The sequence below is a fragment of the Agrilus planipennis genome, unplaced genomic scaffold (assembly GCF_000699045.2).
Source record: "Agrilus planipennis isolate EAB-ADULT unplaced genomic scaffold, Apla_2.0 scaffold219, whole genome shotgun sequence".
NCBI lineage: Eukaryota > Metazoa > Arthropoda > Insecta > Coleoptera > Buprestidae > Agrilus > Agrilus planipennis.
Window position 1 is genome coordinate 429,020 of NW_020439309.1, and position 3,481 is coordinate 432,500.

Sequence of the window (3,481 nt, forward strand, 5' to 3'; positions counted from 1 at the left end):
ATTCCAAATAATGTTTGTAAGCCGCACTGTGTGTATGTATTAGAATGACTTATCAGTAAAAACAAGTATTTTTATATGAAATATACGCATGTATTAGTGCTTTTATAAAAGTTAATGGAATCGATTACGCTTATTTTCCCATTGTAACGAAGTACATAAACTGCATGCCAATATAATAGAAACGATAAAGGCTAAGTCGTAAAACGAACAATTAAGAGTAATAAAATGCTTCATTAAATGCCTTTTTTGACACATTCGTTATTATAAGCGCCCGCACTGTGAATAAATGCTTTTTATATGATTAGAAAGCAATTGATAAATATGTTAATTACCAACGTTAAAATTCTTTATGTTTTAATTTTATATGTATTAGGTTTCTACAAAGGGTCTGTCAATAAATTAATTATGCAGGGAGGTGAGAGTGGAGAGTCCAGCTGGGCAATACGGTCTTGCTAGGTGGGGGTGGAAGGGGGTTAAGGATTGCGTTACGTTACGTTTTTAAAATTTATTTAAAATCGAACTATTATTAGGACTTAAAAAGCTCTTATTTTAATTAAAGCCTTTACCATGAACGCGTCATGCAACATAAGTTATGGACAGCCACAAAGATGTATGTAATCGAATTAATAATATTTCAAACGTCGCGTAACGTCACGTTTCATTGGTCTTCTTCGCTTTCGTCGTCATATATTATCAGACTTGATAGTTGTCCCCATACCTCCTTTGTATTCGTATTTTATAGGCGTTGTTCACCTCGTCGTGCTGATTAAATATATGCGTTGGGTTCAGAAACAATTCCTTCCGCTATTTTTGGGTAGTTGAAAAAAGCAAGTCAAATTACCAAACCAAATACATTCGAATTAAACAAAAACAAGGACTTTTTGTGTTCTATATTACTGAACAGTGCAGCTACACGATTTCCAGTCATGTTTACTGGACATTAACAGCAGTTCAAATTGCCTTTCGTTTTTAGTTCTTTTCTGTCCCTGACGATGGTAACCTAACTACCACAAACTACTTCGGACGTTTAGTATTGTTACAGTATAAAGATCTATACAGTAGTCACTCTCAAGTCACCTGGACGCCTTTCCTGCCGACGCTTCACCACTTAATCATAGAGTTTCCCGCTAAGCAGGAGCTGGCTTGTAGAAGTCACAGTACAAATACATTTTGTACCTAAACACTTCGGTAAAGCTATTGAACCGTCATCGTATATGGCAGTTCAACGCTTTTAACGTTAATTTATGACGCCATACAAAAATATCTGTATTTTAGGCAGGTCAGAGGAGTGACCCTACTGTATAGATCTTTATAGTGTTGTATCGCGTTTTGGCGTTAGAGCTTTAGCTATTTAGGGTGTTCTACAATACCGCCAAAATTTTCCAGTCTTCTAGATTAAAAGATATAAATAAGTCCTGAAACAACCAAACACTACTGAGCTGAAGGGGGAGGTATGACAATTAGATTAGATGGACAATAAAAATATATGTTAACAATGAGTGTTTCATCGTTTTGGAAAAAGTAGATAAATAAAACTCTTTGCATAAAAGATTGCATAATTTTGGATAACGCAGTAGTTTCTTATGATCGAAATCACAAAACGAAGAGTTTTGAACATATTGTCCCATAGACTATGCGGTAGTTAATAGTAGGGGGTGAGAAGAAATGCTCAATTTTCAAGTTAAAAAAATGATAGGCTCGGGCCACCTACCACTAAAAAATGTGTTAAAAATAGAAAGCAAGGAATAAGGAGGTAAAGAAGTGTATAAGGAAGTACTTGACTGGGAGAAGGGAGCAATACGAGAGTTTAGAAAGACAGTGGAGAAAAGGATCAAAGGGATAAACTACTTAATTTTTCATTAAAACTAATAGTCATATATAACAATATGATCATAGTAATGCAATTGAAATGTCAAGTATTATTTGTAATTATTATTAATGAATAATTTAAAAAAAACTCCACTTGCTATAATATCTCAATTTTCAAGCACAAATAACGCGCAATTAATTTGCATAAATTAAATTTCGATACCTTAGTGGGTTTTGAATAAATCGACTTTGAATTTCCCCTGAACCCGCGATAGTTTTCCTTTCTTTTTAAACAAAATTGATGAACGCACAATTAGAATTAGAACCCGCAAACGATGCACAATTTATTCGTAAAGTTTAAATCAGAAGATTATTTATATTGGGTGCCAGTTTCGCAGATCTGGCTTCAATTTCTATTATGAAAGGTAGAAGTAAAGAGAACTAACTCTGTTATGAAAAAAAGAGACCGTCAAACTGTGTTAAATTATTGAACTGTTATTTACTGCTTTTTTTCAACCTTGCCCCATATGTGGCGGTTCTTCTTACTCTACACTTCATGATTTCTATGATACTCGCCTTATAAGGTTTCCACCATAGACATATAATAATGGACATGCCCTAGCCGTATGTCGTTGTAATAATTTCTTGGCTTGAAAAGAGTGAGGAAGATGGCGTATGGTTTCGGGCTAGTGCTATCTCTTTCATGACACCCTACGCACTATCGTGAGAGAGATGGATATTGTCCGAAACGTCGTTCCAGCTCTTTCTTTTATTGTACCACAATTCTGATTACTAAGGCATGTCCACTAGTAAATGTCGATGGTTTCCACCTTGTCTATAGTTTCCATCACTGTATCACACAAAGACATATATTAATGGACGTGTCTTACTCGTATGTTGTTGTAATAATTTCTTGGCTCGAAAAGTGAGAGAGATGACGTATGGTTTCGGACTAGTGCTATCTCTTTCATGACACTTCACGCACTATCGTGAGAGAGATGGGTATTGTCCGAAACGTCGTTCCATCTCTTTTTGCTGTACCACAATTCTGACCGCTAAGGCATGTCCATTAGTAAACGTCGATGGTATCACACACCCTCGTGGGTGTCATCCTAAATACTAAATTGCCGACGCCTTTTTAATGAGGAATGCAAACAAATTTAGTACCATTAGTAAAAAGAAAAAAATTTTCTTCACTAATAAATAAAAGTAAAATAACATCATATACTGGATGGTTAACACATGGATTTCGAAATGATTTGAGTTTTTCAAAAAAAGAAATTGTACAACGTAGGTAGCTCACATGCACACAGCACCGTTACCAGTCAGTGGCTGCATGGATAAACACAATACATCGTTCTATCATGTTTCATTAAATTTTTCCAAGAATTTAAGGTGAATAAAATATGAGTCCATTTCAAGAAAACACTTTTTCTTTCTACTTACTGTACATCACTGAAATACCTATTCCTATAAATGTTCACAGATAATAATTATAATCATAGGAAGGGACGCGGCCATATTCTCTTAAACGTATCTTTTTAACTGAAACAGTTAGCTTTATTTTGATTTTTTAAATTCATAATAAAAAAAGTTTTTCTGGAACAGTTTTGATTGATTTTTTATTGAACTAAAAATCTACAGTAATAATTCTTATATCATCTGTGCATAA